The sequence below is a fragment of the Electrophorus electricus genome, chromosome 12 (genome assembly GCF_013358815.1).
Source record: "Electrophorus electricus isolate fEleEle1 chromosome 12, fEleEle1.pri, whole genome shotgun sequence".
NCBI classification, from domain to species: domain Eukaryota; kingdom Metazoa; phylum Chordata; class Actinopteri; order Gymnotiformes; family Gymnotidae; genus Electrophorus; species Electrophorus electricus.
Genome location: NC_049546.1, coordinates 13,702,226 through 13,717,219, shown reverse-complemented (window position 1 = coordinate 13,717,219; position 14,994 = coordinate 13,702,226).

The following is a 14,994-nucleotide window of genomic DNA, read 5'->3' as shown; positions in this document are numbered from 1 at the left end:
GTTGAGAGAAAAAAAGATGCAAATGAACTGCCAAAGATTTTAGAAGAATCAAATGTGATGTGACCAGGAACCCATTATACTCCAGTGCTCTCAGAGACATGGCCAAGGTAAGGAAGGCTGAAACCTGACCACCACTACACAAGACACATAAGGTGAAACGTCAAGACTGGGTCAAGAAATATCTGAAGACAGATTTTTCAAAGGTTTTATGGACTGATGAGACAAGGGTGACTCTCGACAGCCCAGATGGATCAGCCCGTTGCTTGATTAGTAACGGACCCAGAGCTCCACTTCGACTCAGACGCCTGCAAGATGGAGGTGGGGTGCTGCTATGGGCTGGTATTATTAAAGATGAACATGTTGGACCTCTTTGGGTTGAAGGACTCAAAATCAACTCCCAAACCTACTTCCAGTTTTTAGAAGACACTTACTTCTGAAGCTTTCTGCAGCTTTCTGAATGGTGTCTGGGAGGCTGTGGTTGCTGTTGTACAAAAAGTCAAAACTCATGAAGGGTTGCTTTTTTTTTTTTCCAGAAATGTTCATTTGTAAATCGAGTTGTTTATTATTCTCACTAACAGATGAAAAACAAGTGAGATGGAAAAAGTTTCATTTAGTTGCATATTAATTCTGCACAATTGTAGTTACCCAATACTTATTCACACATTAAATATTCTCCCAAAAAAGCCAAAACCTACTTTCTTAAATACTCAGGTTTATTAACATTTTGGATTGACCGAGAGAACTATAGTTGTTAAATAATAAAATGAACTCTCAAAAATACAACTTGCCGCCTAATTGTGTAGTAGTAAGCAGGCTTGCCTCATCACTGCATGATCTGTTTAGTGATTAAAGACACTTGAAGCATATGCTCATATCCATGCAACTACATTCAGAGCCACAAAAAGCACTTTTGGAGATGGAATTTGTCATAAAGGCTGAAAGTCTGTGTACACAAATGTGTGAATGCACATTTGAATATGCAACCTTTCATTTAACCTACAAACATGCAGCCCGACTGATTTGTCATCACCCTCATTTGAAGAATGCTTAATACATTTATTGGTGAGCTGAAAGTGTTCCCCAAAGGAAGGAAAGATGGACCGTCATGCCATTTGTTTGTTTTGAGGCATTATGTAAAGTGTTCTAGCAGGCCTTCTTGGGGAAAGAGTACTGTTCATGGTACTTGACCCTAGCCTAAAGAGAGTCCAGCAATCCAGCAGCAGAATCAAAGTCAAATTTATTTATATATCACTTTTTACAACATGCATTGTCACAAAGTAGCTTTACAAAATGTTTTGGTCAAGATTCCTACTGAGAAACCCAATGGCAAACTGGGAAACTCCCTGACTGGATTAAGCAAGAAATCTTGGGAGGACCAAGACTCAAGAGATCCCATCATTTTTGGGCAGCCAAGCTTACAAACAGTTCATGATATTACATTATATATAGAGAGCTAGTTCAGTGTAGGTGTCTCATGGCTCTAGAGTGGATTTTGTAATGAAAATAAAGCTTTTGTTGAACTACCTGTATAACTATATAAGGGTTGAACATTTTCTGCCATCATTGCAAATTTGATCACCACCAATGAACAGGTCCAGTGTTATCTTGGGAGTAACACGCAGATAAAACAGCAAGATGTAGTTATACCTGTAAATATGGATAACAGATGAACAATCTATAAACAGAGGTTGTGCATGTGATCAGCTTGCAGTTCCAGCAGGCCTATGTAGCAGCATAAGTAAAAGGGACCAGAGAGTGACCAGTCCTAAGGGCTTTGAGACATTTCATCATCAAAAACCTGAGTGAACATATGAAACAGACAGACAACAGAATTCTCAGATTATCAGAAATCTTTATGATCAGAGGCCCTGCACCCTTATATACAGTGAGGTAAAAAGAGCTTCCTTTATGTAATCCTCAATTTTCTTAAGTGTATGGGCATCATCAGATACATACTGCTAAATAGCACCTGTGTAACAGTGGAAGCTAATGGCAAGCCTACAATTAATTGGGCATAACTTATAAAAGGGACCCAGTACTGAATGTGGGACACCCACTTATTTTGTAATACATCTGTAAGCTCAGTGTTAATTATGTACAAGAACAAACTGACATTGCTCTGTCAAATACAGTATAAACCAGGAGAGTGCTAGTGTTCTAATTCTAGTGAGTGTTTCCAACTGTCTAGGGACTGGATCTCCAGTTGTCTCATAGAAAGCAAATCTGCTACTGTCTGGGAGCTGACCATCTCTTTTTAGGGTAATGAATAGCAAAAAGGACAAGTGAAACATCTCAGTTCCCACTTTGCATTAAAAGAGAAACATGACAGTTTTCCCACAAACAATGGGCAAAACCTGTTCATTTATATACCATATTTATAATATGGAATTCTAAGCCATTAAAACAAATGTCAAGGCTTCAATTTCCAGGGAGCATACATAGTTACATTGATAAACATAAGAGTGGATAAGAGTTTGTCAAATTCTATTAAAGGTAAGTATAGTTGAGCCAACAGGATTGGAGGGATGAAATAGGCATTCCATTTATCATTTGAAATAGATAGACTGTGTTAATATTCTAATAGCCTAAATATAAAGATGTTAAATTGCAAAGACCTCTATGGTTTTTGTCCATGGTCAAGTGTTAGCTGCCATTGTCAAATGAACAGTACTCATCTTCCATTGTCTTCAGTCAGCATTATACCTGCCAACACATTTGTTAAATTTACTTCATTTAAAATCAAAGGTTGTTTTATTAGTCAGAAATAATTTAGCCTACATTAACAATGAAATGACCAGATTCATGTTCCACAAGTCAACAGGTTACTGCTGCCCTTTTATAGAATTGTTTTTAGTGTGGCCTTAATGTGAAGTGTCACTAGCACTTCAATGATCACCATTTCCCTTTTAAATTTATGTGCAACATTTCTTCATAATGACTTGGGGTGTTTGACCTAATTGAAAGGCAACAAGGAACCAACTGTAGGCTATTTAAAGACCTTTGTAAGAAGTGCTGTTGTAAAGTTGTACTACTTGGCCTCTTATATTGGTATTAAATAAGGGTCCATTAAAATCAAGACGTGAACTCTAGCGGTTAAGTAGAACAACCCTCTGTTGCACAATCACAAGCAAAGCTAAATCTCCAGTTTATCAAATAAGAAATTGTGCATTTAACACGAACGAATCAAAAGCACCGTCTATTTAAATCAGGTCAAGTACGCACACCAACTTTAGCGTCTCTAGGGAGACACGTTGTACTTATACCAATTTCCATTACAGTGTTTGTGTGACTCGTTTAGGCTTCTTTTCGCTCGCACCCCCCTCACCCGAGGGTGTATGCGTCAGAAATTATAGATTACTTATATAAATTATAGATTTGCGATAGCTGCATCGATTTTAGTCTGTTTGTAACGTTGATAGATTGAGGGAGCCCTATGAATAGTTAGGGAACAGAAAACCAGGATAAAAAAAATAAGTTTAATATAGATAAAACAACCAGAAATGCAAGACATCTAGAATATAACAGACTAACAGGCTAAAAGTGGCAGGGATGATTACAACAGGATACGAAGGAAGCTAAACACAAAGGAACGACTAACGATAGCGCAACGACGAAGCATAAACCTAAAATAAGCCATCATGATTACTGAGCATGACAAGAGAAAAGAAGGGGAATACGCAGAACCAGGATACGTAGCTGGACAAGAGACACTAGACAAACAGAAGACAATCGTAATCGTATTGACACGCGAAGACGAGGGGAAAACCGGACGATACTTGCCTATAACTGGGAGAGCGTAACTAAGAAAAAAACAACACGACAAGGAACAGCTAAATCAAGAGAGAATAACCACCCAACAAAAGACGAGGGAACAAAGTTTAAATGGGTGAACTAACACTAGCCAAAGAAGGAACAGCTGGAGACAATAAGAGGAAGCGGAAACAGGGAACCATAGAAACAGTTGATAGGGAAAACAAGGAACTGATTCATGTAGGTTAGCCAAAGAAAGGGGGGCCGCTCCGGTATGCGAACGTGACACAATTTCATTTTTAAATTCGAAACTAATCCATTAAATCAATGCAGCCATATCGTAAAACTGGTTAGTTATAAAACGATTCAAATTAATATCATTCACACGATAGCTAGCACCTTTAGTTTGAACTTTTAACAGGTGCCGCAATTTCGTGGCAACATAACACATTATTACAGAAATACTGCAGCTATTGTTTAAAGAAACATAAAAAATAATTACATTTATTTTAACTTTACATTTGTGTGGACACATAGACAGTATTGCCAATTGTCACGTTCGCCGCTATGTTTATTTACTTCCTGGTTTTGGTTCCGCCCACTAGTTAGTTCTATTACCTGATATTGTACTCACCTGTATTTGAATTACCCTTTTTGCCTATTCCCCGTCTCTTTGGTTTGCTTCTTTGACTGCTTTCTGGATTATTACCTTGCTTTATGTATTCTGGATTACCACTGTGGATTACTCATGTTCTCTAATAAACTGCATTCACTTTACTGCATGCGACTGCGTCTCTGCTCCTGCTCAGAGCGTTACACCAATGAACAATCGTTAACTGACTTAATTTGTACAATGAAGACAAATATATTCTATATCCATTAATTTACCCCAAGGTGTTTAAAACACTTTGATATATGACATTGAACTCAACAACAACAACAACAACAACAAAATTAAATGATTAATACTATTAGCAAGATGTTCAAATATGTGGCTAGAAGATACTTCTAAAAGTGATACTCTAACCATCTTTTTGTTATTCAAATAAATCTCACTGCTTTATGTTAGAATTGGAAAAAACACTCTAAAAGAACGAATTTTTTACTCCAGGTATAAATGGTCTAAAGAAGCTCATTGGTAGATAATCCATTTATCACACCTTGGAGGACAGACTTTTTTCCTCTTAAAAGGTATAATGCCAAGATGAGAAGGTGCTGAAAGTACAATACGGACCATCAAGGAAAAATATTTAAACAGTGTATTAACCAACCACCTGTAACATTGGGGAAGGCAGGATGCAAAGATGAGCCATGTCGACGTACAGAGATGTTCATTCTTATATATAGCATAACCGAAAACAAAACACGAACAGTGACACTACACAAAAACCAGGCAGGACTCAAAACATGACAGAATGTCTACTAACAGATTGCATGGGGCAAACACCAACTTAAATACAAACTTTAATGATGAACAACAAAGGAGAGGTGTAACACACAAACGACTAATAAGGGAAGGGAATGACACACACAAACATCCCCCCAGGTGGCATGACTCCTATCAAACACCCCCCCAGATGGCATGACTCCTATAAGGCCACAGCCCTCAAACTAACAGCAAATGGTGAGGCTGGAGGACTGAGTGACCCGACACAGGCTAGTGCAGACAGGCCAGGGGAGTATGACAAGCACAAAGACAATGACAGACACAGCTGGGCACACTGAGGGGAAGGGGAACAGACAGGCACAGTATATGTTACAGGAATTGGGAAAGTGACAGGAACAGACACATGAGAAATTTGTAATTTGACCACATAGAGGAAAATAAAAAAGTCCAGGAAAGTTGGGAGGAAGACCAGCCAATCATCCTGTCACCGGATGATACAAGGTCCAATGAGTCCAGGGGGAGGCGGTCGCTGCTGGCCTGGGAGGTGACAACATCTCTGCCTTTTGGGCACATTAGCCATGGAGTACACCAGATGAGGCACCTGTCTGCTTCCATCTTTCGCCATCTGGACTGATATACATGCACGTCTCAGAGTACTCGTCGTCTTCAGAGTTCCCTGACCCCATATCAGAATCTGACTTAGGATCCTTATGGATTGCCTCTTCCACCTCCATTGAAGGATTCTTGGAACCCTTGAACTCTGCTTCTGACCTGAGGCTGATGTCATTGCAGTCCTCACCCTGGTCATAATCCTCATAGCCATCCCATTCGTCCAATGAAAGAAGGATGACTATAGTAGTAGTATAGTAGTATCCCAGTGGTCCCAGGAGGGCAAATAGGACTTCACAGTGTCCAAGCCCAGACCACTAGAGCCCCTCAGAATTTCCCAGGGAATCTTTCCCCTTCTTTACCAGCATGGAACGTGCCCACTACCAAGAAGGGTTCCTCCACATGGGCTGGGATGGGACAGTTACGACATTTCTTCCCCTTCAACTTGGCGCATACCATCCCTCAGCAATCTGTGTTTCTGTAACGTCGGGGAGACGAGGCAGGATACAAAGATGAGCCATGTCGACACACAGATGTTTATTCTTATATGTAACAAGAACAAAAACAAAACATGAACAGTGACACTACATGACACAAGACAAAATCTAGTAAGCACTAAAACAGGACTCAAAACAAAATTGTAATGAATTCCAGGACACAGGTAGGTGAGGATCCAAATGGGAGAGGATCCAGATGGGTTTATTGAAACACAAGCAGGAAGGAGTTTCAAGGAGGGTTGGTAGGGTAATTATTAGCAATAGGGGAAATGTGAAGAGGAGAGTCGTAGGTACAGTCCAATGTCGAAACCAGCAGGCAGAGTCAGGAGTAATCCGAGGGCTAGGAGCGAGGCGTAGTCTAGGGAGGAAGCAGGGGTCAATAGACAGGGGAAGCAACAAGAAAAAGGAATGCTTAGTATTTCACATTTTCAGTAATTCACATTTAGTTTTCAGTAATTTCAGTAATTCACATTTAGCCAGATTTAGGGTTAAGGTGGATTCTTAGAACCAGAGGAATGCCTCACGGAGGGTGCGTATGTGATTTTCCCATGTATCTGAATACACAATAACATCGTCTAAATAGGCATCGCACCCTTCAATGCCAGCTAATACTCTGTTCATAAGGCGTTGAAACGTCGCTGGGGTGTTTTTTAAACCAAAAGGCATGACCTGATATTGTAGGAGCATGTCAGGGGTAGCAAAGCCAGAAATTTCAGAGGCTCTCTCCATTAACGGAACTTGCCAATATCCCCTTTAAGATGTCAAGTTTGGTTACAAATTGGGTGTTACCCACACGATCTACAGAGTCCTCTATCCTAGGAAGAGGGAAGGAATCGGACTTCGTCAATCAGTAAAAATGAAAGGTGCTTTCAGGTTTAGGTACCAACAAACAAGGCAAACACGAAAGGCTAACGTTAGGAGTAGCAAGACCATTTTTAAGGAGGCATTCAACTTCCTTTTTCATAAGTGCACGTTTGGCTGGGTTCACACAATAAGAATTTTGTTTCACTGGGTGGCTATCACCAATGTCCACATCGTGCCAAAGAACCGTAGTGTGAGAGGGAGTATCTGAAAACAACAACAAGTGTTGGTGGAAGAACTGTATAACATCAAGTCGAGATGACTCAGGAAGATGTCCTATTTTAGAGGGGAGATCATTAAGGGATTCGGAATTGGGTAGACGAGCAGAAGGACAAAAATTGTCAAGCAAATTTAAACCATCAACATCAGAGGACTGCTCGGATAAAGAGGCAGGGATTGGGGCTATGACTAAGGAAGGAACAGGTGCACATCTACTACCATCATTTGTGGAAGTGTCACATGAGACATAGTGTTTGAGCATGTTAATGTGACAGACACGCAACTTTTTCTTATGATTTTAATTTATGAATTTAGCATGAAGGGCAGGACCTGGCAAAGGCAATAAAGGTAACACTTTGTCTCCTTCCTGGAAGGATCTCTAAACAGCTTGCAAACCATACCTTCATAGTACACTGGGACTTGTTTATGGTTTTATGTGCTAGATCACAAAGGGAGTGTAAACACTCACAGAACTCACTAACATAATCAAGTATGTTAGTTGGGGAGGAGGGAGAAGGATCTGGAGACAACATCTGCTCCTGCAATATCTTTAACGGTCCTCGGACGGTGTGTCCGAACACTAACTTGGCTGCACTAAATCCGAGTGACTCCTGAGGAGTAGTACGAATAGCAAACAGAAGGAGGGGGAGGCCCATGTCCCAGTCCTTCCTGTGTGACAGACAAAACGTTCTCAAAATGGTCTTGGTGAAACTTTTCTAAAGCACCTTAGGATTTGGGATGGTAAGCACTAGATACAAGATGTTTTACCTGCACCTGGTGCATAGCTCAATGAAGATGTCTAGACATAAAATTTGTTCCTTGGTCAGACTGAACATATTAAGGCAGACCAAAAGTAGTAAAAAATTTAATCAAAGCATTTACTATGGCTGGGGCCTTAATAGAGCAAAGAGGAACAGCTTCAGGAAACTGCGTGGCAGCACAACATAAAGGTCAATAAATATACATGACCTGCTTTCAAGTTTCAAGTTTCAAGTTTGGTTTATTTGTCACATACGTAGTCATACACAGTATAACTTGCAGTGAAATGGTTTGAGAGTGCTCTGTCCAAACTGAGGAAAACAAAGAGGGGTGTATAGGGAAATATATATCTATATATATACAAAATATATTAATAATGTATGTACAATATATGTATAATATGTCTATATGCACAATGTACAATGTATATATGGATATGCATAAATGTATGTACATAATGTACAGTTCCAGCTTACAATTGAATATTTACAGTTACATAATGGTGGTGGTCCCCACAGTTGATCAGTTTCCCTGATTCAGGGCCCGAATTGCCTGTGGGAATAAGCTCCTCTTCAGTCTCTCTGTCTTGGTCATCAGGAAATGATGCTTCCCTGACCTCAACAGAGAGAAGAGCCTATTGTTGGGATGGGTGGGGTCCTTCACAATCCTCCTGGCCTTTGGCTGGCACCGCTTGTAATAGATGCTCTGCAGGTCAGGAAGTTCCGTATGAGTGATGCGCTCTGCTGAACGCACCACCCTTTGGAGTGCTTGTCTGTCCTGCTTGGTTCTGTTCCCAAACCAGACTGTGATGTTCCCCGTGAGGATGCTCTCGATATTGCAGGTGTAGAAGTTCCGCAGTACCTTGGAGGGCAGTCTGAAGTCTCTTAGGTGTCTGAGGTGGTAAACACGCTGACGAGCCTTCTTTGCCAGGGAGTTGGTGTGGCGGGACCAGGACAGGTCCTGCGAGATGTGAACACCAAGGTACTAGAAACTATCTACTCTCTCCACCGTGGTTCCATTGATCCTCACAGGTTGGTAGTACCGCTCCTGCTTCTTGCTGCAATCCACGATCAGCTCCTTTGTCTTGCTGATGTTTAGGAGGAGATTATTTTCCTGGCACCAGTTTTCCAGGTGTTTAATCTCCTCCAGGTAGGCCCTCTCATTGTTGTCTGAGATCAGGCCCATGACGATGGTATCATCAGCAAACTTGACAATGATGGTGGAGCTGGAAGTGGCTGTGCAGTCATAGGTGTACATTGAGTAGAGCAGGGGGCTTAGGACACAACCCTGAGGAGCTCCAGTGCTGAGGGTGAGGGTGGGTGAGACACAGTTGCCCACCCGTACTGATTGTGGTCTGTCTGTTAGGAAGATGGAGATCCAGTCGCACAGGGTTGTATGCAGTCCTAGATCCTCCAACTTAGTAATGAGTAGGGAGGGGATGATGGTGTTAAATGCTGAACTGTAGTCTACAAACAGCATTTTAACATAATTACCCCTCCCTTTGTCCAGGTGGGTCAGTGTGGTGTGGAGCAGATGTGCAATTGCATCATCATTAGAGCGGTTGTGGCGGTATGCAAACTGCAGTGGGTCCATGGAGGCTGGCAGTGAAGATGTGATGAAATCTCTGACTGGCTTTTCAAAGCACTTCATCACAACTGATGTGAGGGCTACAGGGCGGTAGTCATTGAGGCCGGAGGGTCGAGGTTTCTTTGGGACGGGGATGATGGTGGAACGCTTGAAGCTGGATGGGTTGATACCGAGCGTCAGGGAGAGATTGAAGATGTTGGTGAATACCGGGGCTAGCTGGTCTGTTCAGGCTTTGAGGACTCTCCCGCAGATACCATCTGGTCCCACTGCCTTCCTGGTATTCGTTTTAGGGAGTGGACCTATACAGTCAATAATAATCTGTTCAAAGGGCTCACAAATTACTGGAATGGGTTTCAGTGGAGCCACTTGGATAACCTGATTCAGTTTTCCTGCGACTTGACAAGTACGACATGAACGACAAAATTGGACCACATCCCGTTTTACCATTGGCCAGAAGAATTGTTGCAAAACACGCTGATATGTTTTCCTGATACCAAGGTTTCTGGATAAGAAATGGTCGTGTGTGAGGGTCAAAATGTGTATCCTGTGGGGCTTTGGTACTACTACTTGGTATATGGTTCTCCACTCACGATCTGTATCAGAATCTGGAGGAGTCCATTTATGCATCAAAACACTGTTGTCTAAGTAATAGGCTCGTCGAATGCGTAGATAACCTCTCTTTATTAATGGTGTTGGCTAAACATGGAGACAACGCACTGACTCGACAAAGTCTAATCAATTAAATGAGTATTGGCAGAGGGGTCTTGCAAAGGGTCAGCCGCAGGTTTTTTTTTATCCGGATCGATGCACATAAAGGTCTCTGACAGATCCTCGACATCTGCGTATTTCTGTTCTTGTGCCCTGGTCATCACACAAGATTTGAATACCACAGGAAACGCATGAATTAATGTGTCAGAAGTACTCTCTTCTGGCACTGACATGATCTCATGTAACGACCACTTCCTATCACTGACTAAGTCGTTCCCAAGAATAAATGATTTGCCCTTAATAGGTAATTGAGTGCGCACCGCAACTTTAACCACGCCAGTTACTAATTGGGAGCGTAAATAGAAGGTATGGAAAGGTGCTTTCAATACATGCAAATCTATACCTTGAACTAACACATCAGAATCGCATCTGGTATTTTCAGACAAAGGAAGTACAGTGTCTAAAATGAACGACTGGGCTGCACCAGTATCCCTCAGTATGTGAACATGGTATTGATTTGCATCCAACAGCAATAGTGACACTGTCTCATCCAATACAAAAGGTTTAAATGAAGCATCAACCAGATCATCAACCGGCACCAGCTCATATGCACACAGAACCTTTGCTGTGTCGTAATCCAAACTCTGCTCTAACGTCAGAGCAGAACACACCTCCTGTGCTCTTCCCACTAGCTTACAGTGAAACATTAATGACCAAACTTCTTTTGGACACTGTGCTGTGGTCACAATATGTTCGATCATGGGAAAATGCCAATGCCAAATTTTTGCCAACATCAAAATCAATAATCTGTACAAATCGACAGAGTCAAAGCCAAAGGGACAGGGGAAAGGGCACGTGCCTTGCGCGGAGTAGGCACCGGATGAGAGTCAGCAGGAGGAGTAGGAACAGAATGGGCCTGTCTCAGCTCTAGTTCTAGTTTCCTCACTCTAATGTCTCAGTGCGTTTTGAATTCAAGAGCATGAACCTTCTGTGTATTCAGTTCCAATTCCAGCTCTTTCATATGTAGATCCAGCATTGGATCCACATGAGGCAGAGAGGGAGTAGTGGGATCTATGCACACTGAACCTTTGACTTCAGCCTCAGCTTCCACTGGGACTGGAGACATAGGCAGGTGAACAACACCAAGCTTCCCTTCAGTCTCTGAAAGAATCTGCCGTTGGACAAGTTCATCATACAGTGTGGCCTTGACTATCTGCTTGGCCTCACTACGAGGCACCACTATGACGAAGAAATCTGCTATCAGTAACAAATCATCCTTCTGACATGCATCAAACTGTTCCGGTGTAGGGAACAGCGTAAATTGTTCCAAATCAAACCCAGAAGCCATAACAAATGAAAACCAGCAAAATCCACAGAAACCAGCAACCAACACCATTAAACCAATACCCTCACACACAAAAGAAAAGCCAAAACCGGCAACCAAACACACACCCCAAGCACAGGATCAGCCCCCAATTCTGTTAAGACCTGGTCTAGTCTCCAGACCGTAACAGAAAAAGGAGAGATGGGGAAAAGGATATAATAAAGTAAATGTGGTGTTTACTCATCGAGGGGTATACTTTGGGAAATGACAGTGCCAAAATAACAAACAAACAAATCTGGAATGAAAACAGATGAAATAACTTGCCTAACAAGAAAAAGAACTAACATAAAGGATCAGCAAAAATGTGCCCTACCTTGCTAAACCAAAACAGAAAATAAATAAAATACCAAAAATAAATGGCATCATCTTCCTACATCTCTACAACCAACATACTCTGTACAGACATAACCAAACTAAACACTAAACCCTCGCATACTCACAACCCCCAAAAACCATTCAGTAACAAAGTTACAAAATAGACACAATGCCAACTATGCGAAGGTAGGGATACAGGCTCTTCTTCTCGAACGGCTATATGTGAGGTTGAGTAAGGTAGGATAACCAATTAGGTCAGATGTTGCAATCACCGTCAATCGTCAGCACTTGGCGCAGTGATGGAAACATGACAAGACAACCTTCAATAAAATACATATAAGCAGAGGGTCGTAACAGTGTGTGTAAGATTAATACAATATTTCACAAGTTGGATAGGGAAACCAGGAGTTTATAAAGAAAACTGGAATGAGAAACAAGTGTTGCCTATCAGTACTCAGGTGAGGGCGATCTACATCTGGGTGGGGAATGGTTAGTGGGTTAGACAGAAACTGTCACAACAATAGAACGTCTACTAACAGCATGTATGGGGTCAAACACCAACAAGGACAGATTAATATTCAAGGACTTAAATATACACATTAATGATGACTAAGAAGGGACAGGTGTAACATGCAACTAACAAGGGAGGGGCATGACACACACACACAAACACCAGCACACAGACATGGGGAGGAGTCGAGGAGGAGGGGGCTGTGCCATGACACCACCTATAAATTTACATCCACATGTAGTTTTCTATACTGTGGTACATACTACCCTGCTGAATGTAAGCATGTCTCTTTGCATATCAATCAATTACAGTGATACCTTGAAATTCGCGGTTCCTAGACCCCCCACAAATTTTGAAAACATGGGAATTTTGGACAATCAACTAACAAAGGCCTATAAAGACCTATCTTCATATGTTAAACCCTAAATATGTTCTCAAAACACTTCAAGTTCATTTAAAAATTGATGTTATAATTTACATCACCGTTTAGAATTGTACAGGTGAAAGTAGATTATTCTTCTGGCTCATCTTCTGGCTCTACTACAGGAGCCGTATCTTCTGGTGCGGTTTCTTTCTGGCTTTTTTTTGGCCCTTGTGAGGAACATTGTTATCGGAAGTTGCTGCTGTTCTTTCTTTAGGGTGTCTAGGAGATTTTTATATGGCTGGAGCAGTGCATCGAAGCCATTGTTAAATTTTAATACCCGAATCATGTGAGGATCCCATTACTCAACCATCGTTTACACATTCCTTGCTGTCCTCAAGATCCCGGACAAACATTCCAGTGTCAGGCCCTGTTCTTCCTCTGCCTCTGTCTCCATTTCTGCATCCACATCCTCTTTGCTGGCAAACTTCATCAACTCCTTCAGATCGGCATCTGTCAGAGGTTTGATGAGGGTATTTACTTCTTCCTCTGTAATGTCGTCAAAACCTTCGCCAGCAAGTAATTTAGCCAGTCTTATGGCCTTGTCGACAGCTGCATGCTGAATTTCATCGGGGGAGAAGCCCTTGGCTTTGGCTTCGTCCTTCATAAGATACGTTCTAGACGGCATTTTCTTCCAGAACAAGCCAGTCTCGTCCATATTGAATACTTGTTTGGGCTTGTACCCTTTCTCCTGGACAATGGTCCTCAACGTGTCGGAGTACTTCTCTGCTGCCTCTGTGTCAGCAGATGCTGCCTCACCATACAACAATGCTGACCTTAAGATAAACCGTTTTTGAAAATGGTCGAACCATCCCCTACTGGCAACAAAATCTTCAGTGTCCCTTGATGTTCCTGGTTGTGGTTCTGTGCCTTCTTCTGTTGAAAACTGCTGGTACAGATTGTGTGCCTTTTCTCTGATAATGTTGGCATCTAAGGGGATGTATTTTTTCCTGCAATCGTTGATCCACAATGCCAATGCCGATTCCATCCTAACGATGTATTTATTCCTAACGTTGGATACATTTTTAGCAGTTTCACAGAAACTTGATGAAACGGTACGCCTAATAGCCAATTAGTTCTTCTGGATGTAGCATACCATACTTTCATTGATGCCATACTGGTGGGCTACAGCCATGAAGTTCTTCTTTTCAAAGCATATTCAACAATTTCACCTTCTTCTGGAGTGTCATAGTAGCCTTCGGCCTCTTAACTTCCCTGCCAGAAGCCTTAGAAGGAGCAGGGCGTTTGGGAGGCATCTTAGGGTTTGCAGAAAATGCAAATAAAATACACACACAAAGCTAACATGCTACATGATACACTTGATACAATGAACAAGGTCGTGAGACGCGATAAACTTCGAATTTTAAGTGTTAGGTTCCAAAGAAAAAATACACGAATTCGTAAAGCGGCAGATTCAGAAGCGCAAATGTTCGGGGTATAACTGTACACTAATTCTGAATGCTCTAAGGACATGTTATAGACATTTTCTGGGTGCTCAGAACTACACACAAAAATGACAACTGCTGAAAAAAGATTTTGGGATAATCAATGAACAACTGAAATGTGGAAATTTCCTGACTTGCGATAATGGAACTTCTTGTGTTTCAGTTTGTCTAACAGGTATTGTTTGGGCAGTGACTGGCTCTGTGTTCTTGCTCAGCTGCTGCATACTTGGTGAAAACATCAGTTTAAACAAGAATATCCTTGGATGAGCTTCAATCAGGTTCAATACACAGAAAGCCTATACATAAAAGATCTACAGGTCTGGAGGCTCCAATATTCACTAAAGTGCTGCCTTTTCATTGTAAGCCTCTCACAAGTTTTGACTCACTCCACTACATTTAGGGGCATCTATGCCCAGAAGATTATGGCGCTTATAAGGTGCATTCTATACCCATGAGTCCAATATCATGTAAATTTAAATGTTATTAGGCACAGCTTCTCTAGTGTTATATCCACCTGTGTGTCTCTCTGAGAAGAAGGGCT